Genomic DNA, 15,426 nt, shown 5'->3' on the forward strand with positions numbered 1-15,426 from the left:
AGCCCACCCTTCTTTCGCCTCCCGCGCGGCCGACATGGGCTGAGGGCTGGGGGGAGGCGGCGGTCGTGGCGCCGGGCAGGGGTCGCGGCCCGGCCCTGGCAGGTGTGCCTGGGCCGGGGCGGGCGACGTGGCCGGGGTGGCGGCCGCCGGGGGCTAGGAAGGAAGGACTCGTTCGGCTTTGGGGAGGGAAGACTTTTTGCGTGCCGGCTCTTCCTGCTCTGCTCTTCCTGCTTTCCCCACCTAGACTTGATTTTCTTTCCCCGCCAAGTATTTCAAGGGTACGATCCATTCTCTTTCCCTCCCACTGGGAGGTGAAGACTGAACCAGTTATGAAGACCGTGTTTTCAGTCTTGGATTCTTGAAGAGCGCTGTGCCTGCTTTGGTTTTGGTTTGGGTCAGTCTTTCTTTGATATTTCTCAGTTGTTAGGATTCACTTCCTAATCGAAAAATAAAAAGCCAGATACTTCTTTGTAAAATAAAACACCTCATTAACTTTGGAAGCTAGTTGACTTTTTGCGTCGTGTACTTTTTGAACGGCTGCACGTTGTCTTGTGGTGGCAGAACCTAGAAACTTTCTCAGTTCCTGTTTATTTTGTGTTGTGTTGGCCGATTTTTTTCACCACAGTGGCTTTGTACCATTCTTTAAAACAGTCATTTGTAGCGACATGATATTGATAACTTAAAGAATTTTTGAAAGTGCTGCTGAACAGTTTTAGCGTAATGCATAGGGTAACTTCCAGTGTCTTTGGCTTCATTTAACAGGTAGCAGACATCCTAGCCATGTCTTATTTTATTTTATTTTTGTTAATTGCTTTAATATTTGAGAGTTATGAAAATAAATGAGCATTAGAGAGTTTAGAAAATAGAGATAGGCACAAAGTGTGTAAAATCTGTTTATAACTCCACATCCTGCCAGTCATTTTATTTTAAATTTTATCTTTATTTTTGTAGAGATGGAGTCTCGCTATGTTGCCCAGGCTGGTCTTAACTCCTGGCCTCAAGTGATCCTCCTGCCTGGGCCTTCTCAAGTGCTGGGATTACAGGCCTGAGCCACCATGCTGGGCCCTGCCAGTTGTTTTAAAGCAGTAAAACAGTGAGGACATTTTTGATCTATGTGTGTAGGTATGTGATTTAAGCTTTGAAGAAATATTAAAGTCTAATTTTAGCATAGCCCTTTAAAATAAATTTTCCTTACTTTACATAAAATATTTTTTATCTTTAGAAGTGCTGTTTATGGAATTAGGAAATGAAAAGGGGAGGGGAATACTTTTTGTTTCTGCTCTGAAGGACGTTAACCAAATGCAGAATCCTCTTAAAGGTGGGACCAGGCATAGGAAAGGGACTTTAACATGTTCAAATCAAGGATTTTTTAAAATGAGTTTTCAGTAGCCTAATTGAAAACAGTTGATGTGTGACCGCCTTGAAATGGATGGAGAATTCAGAAATATGTGGGGTAACTTAACTAAAAAGGAATATGGTTAATATTTTAATAAATATGCCCAAACACGTGTATCTGATTCATGCGGTAGCCCGTGTCTGTAGTTCCAGCTACTCTGCTCAGGAGGGTGGGGCGGGAAGATCCTTTGAGCCCAGGAGGAGAATCCAGACTGGGCAGCAGAGAGACACTTTTGTATTTATATATATGGAGCACACAGCTATATCTGACACCCTCCTTCAAAGTGGCGCTTCAGAAGTGATTCGTATTCCTCTTCTGTTGAAGCTGCCTTATGTATTCATTGCATATTCTTTAATAGTCATGGTGCCCCCAAATCTCTGACACATTAGAGAGGCCTTGTGAGGTCAAAGTATGACCACAGTCATGTGGGCAGGTACGTCCTAGCATTAACTTCCTGAAAGAATTTGGACAAGTTACTTAGTGTCTTTGGGCCTATGTTTTCTCCTTTGTAAATGAGGTTGGATTTGGTGATTTCAAAATTCTCTGTTCTAGAGCATTTTCATTTGGAGCAGAATTAGTGAAAACTAGCTGACATTTGAGAGGCAACATGTATATACACAAGTAAAAAATAAATGATTCTTCATATGTTTCCAGCTAGCCTTTGTTTAAAATGAGAATTCTGTGCTTTGCAGCTGCTTCTCAGACGGATTTTGGCTCTAGGGTTGTTCTTTGTGTTTGTGTCCTTTAGAATGAGTGTCTGTCAGTCTGTTTGAAGGATTTCTTCTGCTCTTTCTACTCCTATTTCAGTTTCTTAATAGCTGCTTAAGTTTCCTGCTATCATTCTTTCTTCAGTTCTTTAAAAAGTCCTGTGTATTATAGGAGTATTTCTTGTTACAGATACTTTCACACATGTAAATTGACTGCATTCCAGGAAACCCTTTGTTGTTAGTGATCTTATTCCTCCTTTCATCCACTAAGGTGAAAAAGTAGAACCTTGTTTCTGTTCCTCCTCACAACCCAACATCAGAGGAGTTACGCATCAAGAAGGGGTGGAGGGAGTCATGTTCAGTAATGGTGTTGATAAGATAGTTTCACCATTGACAGATTAAGGATAGACCAGATAAAATTTTGGTCAAATGTCAGCCAGTTGAGGTGGCTCACGCCGGTAATCCCAGCACTTTGGGAGGCCGAGACAGGCGGATCACCTGAGGTGAGGAGTTTGAGACCAGCCTAGCCAACATGGTGAAACCCTGTCTCTACTAAAAATACAGAAATTAGCTGGGGGTGTTGATGCGTGCCTGTAATCCCAGCTACCCGGGAAGCTGAGGCAGGATAATGGCTTGAACCCAGGAGGCAAGGTTGCAGTGAGATCGCCCCACTGCACTCCAGCCTGGGCCACAGAACAAGACTCCATCTCAAAAATAAAACAAAAATAAAAATTAGCCGGGCATGGTGGCACACTCCTGGAATCCCAGCTACTCAGGAGGCTGAAGCAGGAAAATTGCTTGAACCTAGGAGGTGGAAGTTGCCATGAGCCAAGATCACACCACTGCACTCCAGCCTGGGTGACAGAGTAAGATTCCATCTCAAACAAACAAACCAAAAACAAAAAAAAACTTTGGTCAATGTTTCTGAGTTTACCCTTTCTATAAACAAACCACTTACTGAACTGTTAGTGTCTCTCCTTCCCCTACTCCTCTCCAAGGTGGCTGCTTTTGCTCTTACCAGCTTTTAGTGTTTGCTGGCTCCACCATTATAGCCCTCTCAGGAAAACCATAATTGAGACTTAGACATATTAAGGACATTATCACACCATTGATCTAGTTAATAACAATTACAAAGGAAACATCTTAAAATACAATGCTTGTTCCTGATTAAAGGGTACATTATGCTTTGATTTAAAAAAATTGTTTTGAACTTTAAATATAGCTGTTGTTTGGGGGCATGACTATAACTCATAATGTAAAATCTTTAAAAGTACTCACTTCACTAGATTATATTGTAATAAATATAGATAAATTTTACTAGCGTAGACTCTCAACTTACTGTAATATAAACATGAAATAGTTTTTATCATAAGCTGTCCTGTTATATCAACCTCATTTTCCCACTTGGTGACAGGATTCTTGGAGCACATCTCAGCCCTTTCACATTTTCCTTTCATTTATTTTTAGCAATTAAAACTATCTTTCAGTTATTTAAGACTTGGTCCATTTATTTAAAAATTACAGTCTCATATTCAATTTATATCTCCATTTATCTTTCTACCTCAGTTCCCATTCCAGGTTAGGTTGGTAGCGGAGAAGAGGTGTGGTCTAGCTCTCACAAACTCCCCTCCACCCCTTCTTGATGCATTAACTCCTCTGATGTTGGGATGTGAGAAGGAATAGAAGCAGGAGTCCACTTTTTCATCTTAGTCCTTCTTGGCCCCTTAGTGGGAGGATGACAATGGTGGGTAGCAGTAGTAGAAGCAGTGATGGAACAGTTCTGCTAAAATGGCTACTCCTATGCAGAAGTGCTGACTTCAGTAGCCAACAGTTCTTTCAACTTTAAATATGGGACATTAACATCTTGTAATACCAACCATAGACCTTAGTTGCAAATTGTTGAACTGGGCACCTAAAACTGCTCTGCCTCGTAGCATATATATTACTGGTATGTGTGTGTATATCAATAGAGTTGATGAAAAATGAAGTTAAGTGGGAACATATTACATTTTTATGACTTGAATTATTTGACATGTCAAGGAAAAACTATTTAATAATAATATTTCTTAAATGATTATCCGTGTTGCTGAAATTTCATTTTAGGTTTACATTAAGCAAATCCTATGTACTGAATGTATGTAACTGAAGGAGAAGAGTTTAGAAGCCTGAGATTGATATTCTTGTTACTGGTTCACTTTTGATAATCATGGAAAATGTAAACCAAGACATGGAATAATAATTAGAATAGACAAAACATATAGTGCTTGCTGTGTCTTACGCACAAGTTAACCCTCAGCAACAACCCTATGAGGTAATTAATAGTAGCATTTTCATTTTACTGGTGAGGGTACTGAGGTTCATTAATGATCCTGTATAGTTGGGAAAATAGACATTGGACAAGGAATTTATAACTGTGTTGGTTATTGGGCATGGAATGTAAAATATATTATGGGAGTATATAACAAGGGTTTCTAACCTAATATTGGGGTGTGTAAAAAATCATGTTTTGCTTGGATTGCGGGTAATGTCTATTTCAATAAATGGGATGATGATGATGATGATGATTATGATGATGATAATACTTTTAGTAATAACAGAAGTAGTAATACAGGTTGAGCATCCCAAATCAGAAAGTCCAAAATCTGAAACTTTTTGAGGGCCTACATGATGCTCAAAGGAAATGCTCTTTGGAGCATTTTGGATTTTTGGATTTAGGATGCTCAATCAGTAATGCACATATTCCAAATCCATCCTGTCCTTTAGGAAGATTCAAAAAACTCCAAAACACTTCTGTTCCCAAGCATTTCAGATAAGTGGTACTCAGCCTATAGCAAGAATAATAGCTGTAATGGGGCAGGCTCTGAGCAAATGTTTTTTATTTAATCCTAATAAAAACCTGATGAGATAGTACTATTATTATCCTATTTTTCTTTTGAAAAATCTGAGCCAAAGAAAGAAGTGAGAAATTCAGAATTTATTTGGGTGTTTTCTTAGTATTTGCAAGAGTTACAGTCCTTGAGATAGGGGAAAAAATGTGAGAAGAATTAAAATTCTATCATGTAAGGTATTAAAGTTCAATTAGTTAAGATCGTAAAGGATAGGATGGATTGTCATTGAAGGTTCTCTAGAGTTAGAAAGATAGTAAAATGACAGAGCTGGAAATGCAAAATCCAATGAGGGTGTGAGAAAAATTAGATATATATTAGGTTGGAAATTGCCACCTCAGATGATCTGTTAAGAGTTAGATGATGGTTGGCCCGGCACAGTGGCTCACGCCTATAATCCTAGCACTTTGGGAGGCCGAGGCGGGTGGATCACCTGAGGTCAGGAGTTTGAGACCAGTCTGGCCAACATGGCGAAACCCTGTCTTTACTAAAAATACAAATATTAGCCAGGCATGGTGGCACATGCCTGTAATCCCAGCTACTTGGGAGGCTGAAGCAGGAGAGTCACTTGAACCCAGTGGGGTGGAGGTTGCAGTGAGCTGAGATCACGCCACTTCACTCCAGCCTGGGCAAACGAGCAAAATTCCATCTCAAAAAAAAAAAAAAAAAAAAAGAGTTAGATGATGGTTTACCTTGAATCCAGGAAGACCAAGTGCCTCTAAGGCAGGGGTCCCCAGCCCTGGTCCGTGGCCTGTTAGGAACCAGGCTGCACAGCGGGAGGTAAGCAGCAAGCCAGCCAGCATTACTGCCTGAGCTCTGCCTCCTGTTAGATCAGTGGGGACATTAGATTCTCATAGGAGTGTGAACTTCATTGTGAACTGCACATGCAAGGTCTAATCCCTGATGATCTGAGGTGGAACAGTTTCATTGAGAAACCATCTCTCTCCCCATCCCCCACCCCTTGCCCACATGTCCATAATCCATAGTCTTCCATGAAACCTGTCTCTGGTGCCGTAAAGGTTGGGGACCACTGTTCTAAGAGACCTGGAGTGTACCAGTTGTTACAGTAACTATTTAAAACAACCACCACCACCACCACCACAAAACAAAAAACTCACAGTGTTGGTAGAAGATAACCCTAACTGGCCCCAGTTTTAGTCTCTTTTCCTAAAGCCGGGTGGGAGGAAGAGAATACTCTCTGCTTGATCGGCCCCCTCAGTGGGCTCTAGTGGTAACTCCCAACTAGTTAGCCTTTCTTAATAGTGTTTCATTTAGTTCAGTGGTTCTCAGGCATGAGGTTAATTTGCCTGTTTTAGAATTGCTGCTCCTCTCACAGGATAGCTGATAGGAAGTTCTGTATTATCTGTGTTACAGAATAAAACTGCCTCTAAAATAAGCTGATGATTCTCAAACTTTAGCATGCAACAGAATCATCTCCTGAAGTGCTTGTTAGAAAAACATTGTTGAATACCTCTCCTAGAATTTGTGATTCTGTGTGGCTGAGAATTTGCATTTCTAACAAGTTCTTAAGTAATGCTGCTGGTCTGGCAACCACACTTTTCTTAGTGGGTAAGTCTTTTATCCATGGGAAGGTTAGAAGTAAATATAGAAATGATGAAATTTATTAAATGTTTATATTAATAGTTTTGTTTTAAGTCTAGGAACAATCAGTGTATTTGGTCTTTAAGGTATTTGTTCTGTTTCATAGAATTAGGCCTATAAAAGTGGCCAACAAATTAGTCTTAAGAGTATAATTTAAAATGCATACTTGCGTAACTGTTTTTTGACTTGGGATTTTAAGTTGAAAGGTGCAACAATTTGGCTAAACTTAGAAACCACTGGAATGTTTAAGAACTTAACATTTATTATATTTAAAACTTAGTATAGGGTTTTTAATATTTAAGTTCTCAGGAGGTTTACTTGTTAGAAGCAATGTGTTTAAAATAGAATATAGTAAATTTATAAATGCAGTTTAGTATAGTAAGTCCTCCTTTGACATCATCAATAGGTTTGTGGAAGTTGCAACTTTTAAGCAAAATGATGTGTAAAGAAACCAATTTTACCATAAGCTAATTGATGTAAACAAGAATTAGTTTCCTACCATATACTTCTGGTCACAAAAACATTAGCAAACTTGTAAGTAAAGACCTAAAATACTTCCATTATTAAACATTGAAATAAATGTGAACTATACAAACATTAAAGAAAGATTAATAAAGACGAGAATTATTTACTCAATTATTCCAGTTCAGAGTCACTGTTGGCTGGATCCTGTCCTGCTCATGGCACAAGGTGGGAACCAGCCCTAGACGGGACACCATTCCACTTCAGGACACAGTCACACACACACACACACGCACCCAAACACACACACTCATTCATACTAGGACAGTTTAAACACACTAATTAAGCTAATGTGCACATCTTTGGATGTGGGAGGGAACTGGAGTACCCGGAGAAAACCTATACAGATGTGGGTAGAATGTGTAAACTCTACACAGACAGTGGCCTTGTCTGGGAATTGATTTTTTTTTTCTCATCAAAGTTATAACAAAACAATGATAACAAAACGATGTTATTCAAGGACCTGCAATATATGTAAGAGAACTTAGTTACCCATGTTTATAACAGGATTATTTAGGGATATTTAATTTTCCAGTTTGAGTTGGTCAGCTATTTAAAGCACCTTAGAAAGTGTTAAAATTTGCTAGATTATAAATAGAATGCACTTTTTATGGTAGAAGACTTAAGGGAAAGTAGGTTTTTATATTTTTAACTTCAAGAAATCTAACATTAAAAGTAAAGCGACTGCAGATAGTGTTTTTCTGTGTATGAAGGCTTATTTCATGGCCACTAGGAAACTTACATTAGGAGACTCTTAATAAATGTTGTTCAATAGGTGATACTAGTACAAAAAAGGAACATGTTTTAAGGTCAAATACATACATTAGAGAAAGGACAAAAATTGGCTTTTATTTTCTAGCAGTAAATGGAAAGAAGGAAACGTAATCAGCCATAAATCACAGTGTCCCTAGGATAAAGATAAACCTGTTGCTTAGGCAGCCAGGAGAAACACAGTTATTCCTTATAGTGAGAATATAACAAAAAAAATCTCATGGAACTCTGTAATAAAGCAGAACAAACCAAAAAGCTTATTTTTATAGTAAGTACAGACTTCAGTTTCAAAAACCTATTTTTAATTTTTTTAAACCCATTAAATCTTGAATGTAGTTCAATGGTGTAGCTCTAAACTGCAAGTTAGTAAAAGCACTTCTGTACAGGCGGAAACAATTAATCCAAATATGCAGTTATCTAACAGTGCATCGTAACTGAGAGGTAGGTTTTACATTTTAAACTATAGATTTTAGATAGTTATGACTCTCTGTTTTGGATTTTTTTGAGAGTACTACTCAATAGAATTTTTTGAGGTGGTGAAAATGGTCTGTATCTGTGATGGCCAGTATGGTAGCCACTAGGCAAATATGGCTATTGAGTATCTGAATTGCAGCTAATGCAAATGAGGAACTGGATTGAGAAATTTGGATTCAGGATTCTGTATTTGCTCTATCTAATATGGTAGCAATTAGTGTTAAAGGAAAAATTATTTGATAATACTTCCTAAAGCACAATAAGACAGACTTTATTCAGGACCATTGCAATAGGGATAGGGACTGTGGCAATGAGATTTTGTAGTTGAGGAGAGAGACTGGGCTCAACTCCAAATACAAAATGGCCAAGTGAGAATATATAGCTAAGGAGTAGAGTAAGGATAGATGGATGGACAATTGCTAAGAGGTAACGTCAGGAATAAGGGGTATTATGGTGAAACCGACCTACCAGGATTCTTGCTGAAGACAGGCCAGAGTAATCAGACTTCACCTGGACAGTGGAGGATGAGAAAACTGATCAGATACGGAAGGTAATCAGATATCCAGGATCGGGGTGGGGGTTCCTACTACACTGACCTTAACATGATTCTTGCTGAAACTGGGTTTTATAAGGAAGTGAACAGATTGGCATAGGAGAAGTTTCAGCAGCCTGACTAAAATTTGGCCATGCAAAGAATCTTTGTGAGTAGGCACATGTAGCTATCTTAATGTAAATTAATTTAATTAAGTAAAACTTAAAATTCAGTTTTCAGTCTCACTAGACACATTTCAAGTACTCAAAAGACAGATGGCTAGTGGCTACCATATTATACAAGGCAGATATAAAACATTTTTACCATTGCAGAAAGTTTTATTGGGCAGCATTGATAGCAATGAGTCCCAATGCAGGGTACACATTAGAATTCCCTGGGTAGCCATTAAAAAATTTTGATGCCAAGATCTGATTTTAATCAAAGATTTAATCTTGAAATCTCTGTTTAAGATCTCCACTCATAGTTTCTTACGGAATTCTAATATGTAACTAGGGTTAAAAACCACTGACTTAGGATGTGGAGGACTCTACATCATTCTGTTTTCCTTAATGATATTTCTCTCAATCAAACTCTTGCTGAATTTAGCAGGTTTTTATTTATTTATTTTTCTTTACAAGTACTTGGGGCATGCACCTATTTTATGATGCAAGTTAATAAAAGAAATGCATGTTTAAGTTTTCTGCTAGCCTCTGGATAGTATTGAGACCTTAGGAAAGTTGAGGTGAGTTACAATGAAAAGTTCCCAAAAGGAAGTATGTTTGTATGCTGAGAGAAAGATGCTGAAGATAAAATGACTGTGTAGCAAGGTCCGTGTGGAATAAATAAACTACTGGAATTATGATCATTCTTTTTTCACATACCACAATTAAGAACCATTAATATTGTGGAATATTTGCTTCCAGTCTTTTATAAGAAATTAATTTTAAAAATAAACCTGATATATACTATATATAAATAAATCATATGTTGCAAATACTGAACTTTAAAAATCACCTCTAATCCAGTCACCCAGAGATACTGTTAATATTTGGGTAGGCATTACTGCCAAGATCACGTCTATGTGTATATACATATAGAAGGATGGATGGGTGGTTAGAAGGAGGGAGTGACAGAATGAAAGATAATACTTATTCACCACAAGAGATTAATTCCTAAGGGGTGTGTCTAAATTTAGGCAAATTCTAAAAAAAAAAAAAAAAAAAAAATTACAGATACTGTTATTACAATCTTGTTTCAGTTTTAGGTGGGATATATTTAACCCTGCTTTGGTATGACATTAGCAGTTTCGTTTCTCATTTTTCACCTTCTCACATCCTAATATTTACTCATTTTACTATTTTTACATTGTCCGTATTTGTAACATTCATACTTAGTTTTTCAACCACTTTTTTATAACTTATTATTGTTCTATATTCTCTAGTAATCCTTTTAGAATGTCCTCCTTGATTCTGGAGTTTTTGATACAATTGGCATAATTTCAGTCTTATAGCATTGAATAATGTTTCAGTAGAGAAGTCTCATGCAAGCCAGCCAGAGTCTTTTCCATTTCCCCTAGTAGATGATTTGCTTTTTATGCACAAATTGTTGAATAATTTTTTTAAGCTCTCAAGCATAATAATTTTACCAAGCATAGAAATGGGAATAGCCTGACTCATGTGTCCACATGTGTCTATGTGGAATAATCTTTTAGGAATTACATCTTTCTTCTGGAATACATGTTGATGGAGCAGCCACTATATGGAAGATCTCTGGTTTTGAGATAGAAAAGAGAGCTAAGAAGTACAATGTTGGCTCTAAACACTTCCACCTGGAAGACGCATATGGTTCATTGGGCAAAGCAAGTTGGCCATGTCTGACATCAATAGGATGGTGAAGTATATTTTATATTCCTCAACAGGAAGGAATACAGGCTTAGTAACAATAATATAGTCTATCACCATGACTAATTTGGAAACCATTGTATTAGTTTGACAGAGATTTGAAAACTGCTGGTGTTAACTGTCACAAATAGGAAGTTATGTAGGGAAGCCCATTTCTTCTGTCACTTACTCAGTCTGCAGGTCTTTGATCTCTTCAGAAGCTCTATTTGTATGTCTCTCAAATGTGTTGTGCATGCAAATCAATAGTAAATCTGTAGGTCCAGACTGAGCCTCAGATCTTACATTCACAGTAAGCTTCTAGGTGATGTCAGTGCAGCTGGTCCCTGGAACACACTTTTAAATAGCAAGGCTCTGTAGCTCTTTAATATCATGGATCTTTTCACTTAGAAGAGGGCCAACTTTAAGGTCTAGATGGAGGAAAAGGGGCAGTAAAAAGGAACATTAATGGGTATGAGACCAAGAGGAGTGTGAAATACTTTCAAATAAAGGGAAAGAGGAACATGCAGAAGAAATCTCTTGGATGTTTCAGAGATCAAATAAAATAAAAGTGGAAAAGCCCATCAAATTTGCCACTTAATTTATTCATTTTAGGGTGGGGATTGTGAACTGGGGAAGAGAAGATATTACAATACATTGTGGATTCTGTAGGAGATAATGGAGTAAAGACACTAAAAGTAGATTTCTACTTTCAAAAAATCAACTGAAAAGAAGCAGAAAGATGGAGTAGTATCTAGAAAAAGATAGATACCAGATTTGAGGGAAAATTGAAGGGTTTTGTTTTGTTTTTGTTTTGATCGTGGGTAAGGAGTCAATAGTGAAATGTTGAAAATACAGGTTTTTTTCCCTAGTATCTCATTATTGAGAGAATAATTAGAAAAGCTACAATCAGCAATCTGTTTTTTTTTTTTAGTTTAGAAGATGCTTTTAAAGTGTTTGACGTTTTAGTATCTATATTACTATTTTTGAAAATACTGACTTGCAGCTCAATGTTTTAAATAGTCAAACTTTTTATACATAGCTATTATCAATATTGTAATATTCAGTTATAATAGGAGTCTTTTATTACCTTAAACCTGATCTCAGAGTACTTTCATTGATGATTTCCAGACTTTCTACAGCATGCCTTTCCATTTTTTTAACCAAAATAATTTTTTTAAAGATTTTATACTGCTCTGTTAATTCTCTGCTTGAAAGTCCTTTAGGACTTCTGAGTCTAGTAATAGCAAGCTAGGTAATTCAGACTGTCCTGCTGAGAATAATTTAAAAAGCTGGACACAAAGCAAACATTTTATTAAGCGTATCAGAAAGCTAAGTGGTATGGGTAGGATAGGATCTGAATGAGGACAAAGGTCTAAGGAGGGAGAACTCCAATTTGATTGCTTTTTACCCCAGGGGAAGTGTTGATTCCTGAAACAGGAACTGAGAGACCAAAAGGTGCATTTGACAGGCTGTGGGTATAATGGAACTGGGCCAGAGTGCAAGGCGTATCACAGGGGATGGGTGACCCTAGTGATCTCTTCTCACTTTGGACCCCAAAATGTTGTGCATTAGGGAGAAAGATAAACTGAAGTAGCTAGGCCTCCCTAGGAAGATACTTCAGCTTCAAATTATCAAAATTTCTATAACTTAATTAATAAGATCTGGTATTACTAGTGTCCTCAGGCACTTGACAGAAGCAAACATTAATTCTCTCTGGAGAATTACCAGTTTCTACATGTCAAAATGTTTCTTCAGACGATTTTGCAAATTTTATGTTCAGCACACAAAATAGGCACATGACAACAAGATATATGACACAATAGAGAACAGAAACAGGCCCACAGTAACTCTAGATATTCTAGTTATCAAATTTAAAATAGCTATGTTGAGAATTTTGACCTAATTAAGAATTTTGTAGAAAGATACAAACTATGAGAAAGAAAAATGGATATTCTAGAAGTGAAAAATACAACCCCTCTAATTAGGACCTTTGTAGATGAATTTAGCAGCAAATTAGACACCGCAGAGGAAAGAAGTCCCTAACTGAAAGGTAAGTCAGCAGGGAATGTTCAGAGTAAACAGGAAAGAAAGGAAAATATAGGAGAAGGTAAGTTCAATACAAGATACAGTGAGAAGTTCTAATATGTATGTACATATACATATGAATCCTGAAAGTAGATGAGAGATAGAATGGACGAAAGCATTATTTAAAGAGAGAATGGCTGGCCAACATGGGGAAACCGTGTCTCTACTAAAAATATAAAAGTCAGGCGTGGTGGTGCGTGCCTGTAGTCCCAGCTGTTTGGGAGGCTGAGGAACAAGAATTGCTTGAACCCGGGAGGCGGAGGTTATAGTGAGCCAAAATTGCACCTCTGCACTCCAGCCTGGGCGATAGAGTGAGACTCTGTCTCAAAAAAAAAAAAAAAAAAAAAAAAGAAAAAAAGAAAAAGAATGGCTGAAAACTTCCAAACTAAAGAAAAACTTTAATTCAGATTCAAGCATCCCTATCAACCTCTAGTGGAAACCACACCAAAGGCAAAAAAAAAAAAAAAAAAAAAGAAAAAATAGTCTTTCTACCTTCAATCATACAGCATTAAGATGGACATTGATTTCTCAACAGACACAGTAAAAACTCAAAAACTGGGAACTTATAGATTTAAAATGTTAAAAGAAAATACCTGCCACCTAGAATTCTGTGACCTGTGAAATTTCCCAGAGATACAATAATAATCATAAATATGAGAGCAAAACTAAATCAACCTTGACTATCTTAAAAATAATGTTTTTTGAATACATATGTGTTCAGCGTGTAAAACTGTTTCATATATCTTAGCAGTGGCACACCCAGTTTTTAACATCCTTGCATTGTCTGGGAAGAGGATAAAAGTACCAGTTAATATTAGGCTGTGAGCGTATGTTTATTGTGGCACTATTCACAATAGCAAAGACTTGGAACCAACCCGAATGTCCATCAGTGATAGACTGGATTAAGAAAATGTGGCACATATACACCATGGAATACTATGCAGCCATAAAAAATGATGAGTTCATGTCCTTTGCAGGGACATGGATGAAGCTGGAAACCATCATTCTCAGCAAACTATCACAAGGACAGAAAACCAAACACCACATGTTCTCACTCATAGGTGGGAATTGAACAACGAGAACACCTGGACACAGGAAGGGGAACATCACACACCAGGGTCTGTCGTGGGGTGGGGGTAAGGGGGAGGGATAGCATTAGGGATAGCATTACCTAATGTAAATGACGAGTTAATGAGTGCAGCACACCAACATGGCACATGGATACATATGTAACAAACCTGCATGTTGTGCACATGTACCCTAGACCTTAAAGTATAATAATAATTATAATAAAAAAAAAAGTCTGTGAGAAGTCAGTAATTCAGACTTTTTATCTCTGGGATGACCACTAAAAGAATTGTTTAAAAAAATGTATAACTTTCAGATATGTGGGGAAAAAACAGAGTTAATAAATGCTGAATCCAAGGAAGGCAACAAAGGAGAGAAGTCTAAAAGAACAGGTAGACAAACGGAAAATAGAACAAACAGTGCTGGGCACAGTGGCTCACACCTGTAATTCCAACACTTTGGGAGGCCAAAGTGAGTGGATCACTTGAGGTCAGGAGTTTGAGACCAGCCTGACCAATATAGTGAAACCCTGTCTCTACTAAAAATGCAAAAAAAAAAAAAAAAAAAAAAAAATTAGCTGGGCATGGTGGCCTGTGCCTGTAGTCCCAGCTACTCAGGAGGCTGAGTCAGGAGAATTGCTTGAACCTGGGAAGTTGGGGTTGCAGTGAGCCAAGATCGTGCCACTGTACTCCAGCCTGGGCAACAAAGTGAGACTCCATCAAAGAAAGAAAGAAAGAGAAAGAGAGAAAGAAAGAGAGAGAGAGAAAAGAAAAAAGAAAGAGAGAAGGGAAGAAAGGGAGAGAGAGAAGAAATAAACAAAAAGGACCTGCTTAGATACACACCAGAAACATAACGTGATATGGTTAGGCTTTGTGTCCCCACTCAAATCTCATCTTGGATTATAATCCCCATAATCCCCACATATCAAGGGAGAGACCAGGTGGAGGGAATTGGATCATGGGGGCAGTTTCCCCCATGCTGTTCTTCTTGTGATAGTGAGGTCTCATGACATCTGTTGGTTTTATAAGTGTTTGGTAATTCCTTCTGCCACCTTGTAAAGAAGGTGCCTTGCTTCCGCCTTTGCTTTCTGCTATGATTGTAAATTTCCTGAGGCCTCTCCACCCATGCAGAACTGTGAGTCAGTTAAACCTCTTTCCTTTCTAAATTACCCAGTCTTGGGCAATTCTTAATAGCAGTGTGAGAACGGACTAATATGGTAAATTGGAACTACAAAGTGGGGTACTGCTATAAAGATACCAAAAAATGTGGAAGCGACTTTGGAACTGGGTAACAGGCAGAGGTTGGAACAGTTTGGAGGGCTCAGAAGAAGACAGGAAGATGTGGGAAAGTTTGGAACTTCCTAGAAACTTGTCAAATGGCTTTGACCAAAATGCTGATAGTGATAATGGTAAATGAAGTCTAGGCTGAGGTGGTCTCAGATGGAGATGAGGAATTTGTTGGGAACTGGAATAAAGTTGGCTCTTGCTATGCTTTACAAAGAGAC

At 37.9% G+C, this 15,426-nt stretch overlaps 1 protein-coding gene across 8 annotated transcripts in view; it reads left to right on the forward strand.

The window, feature by feature from the left end:
- The window catches only part of OXR1 (oxidation resistance 1), a 488,540-nt gene that overhangs the window by 392,981 nt on the left and 80,133 nt on the right, over positions 1 to 15,426 (forward strand). The gene's annotated exons all lie outside the window — the stretch shown is intronic.

This window comes from Pongo pygmaeus, chromosome 7 (genome assembly GCF_028885625.2).
Source record: "Pongo pygmaeus isolate AG05252 chromosome 7, NHGRI_mPonPyg2-v2.0_pri, whole genome shotgun sequence".
Taxonomy (NCBI): Eukaryota; Metazoa; Chordata; class Mammalia; order Primates; family Hominidae; genus Pongo; species Pongo pygmaeus.